This window comes from Gigantopelta aegis, chromosome 5, assembly GCF_016097555.1.
Source record: "Gigantopelta aegis isolate Gae_Host chromosome 5, Gae_host_genome, whole genome shotgun sequence".
NCBI lineage: Eukaryota > Metazoa > Mollusca > Gastropoda > Neomphalida > Peltospiridae > Gigantopelta > Gigantopelta aegis.
The window spans coordinates 7,700,758-7,701,037 of NC_054703.1; positions in this window are offsets into that span (position 1 = coordinate 7,700,758).

The window sequence follows — 280 nt, forward strand, 5'->3', positions numbered from 1 at the left end:
ATTATATGCATATACGACATCCAATCGGTTAGTTACAAAGACATGGAAATGACAGCCAATGCCTGGTTAACGATGTCGTGTACTCAAAACTTCCTCTTGTGTTTTTTATCAAGTAATCACCTTCTACACAAATACATTAAAACCAATTTGCTAGAAAATATCTTCCTGGGAGCCATGTTTTCAAATCAAATCCATTTTCCTTTTCAGCTTTTTGCTCCCTTTTATTTCTGCTTAACACGCTACATATATGTGGGCATTATTGATGCAGAACTCGAACATA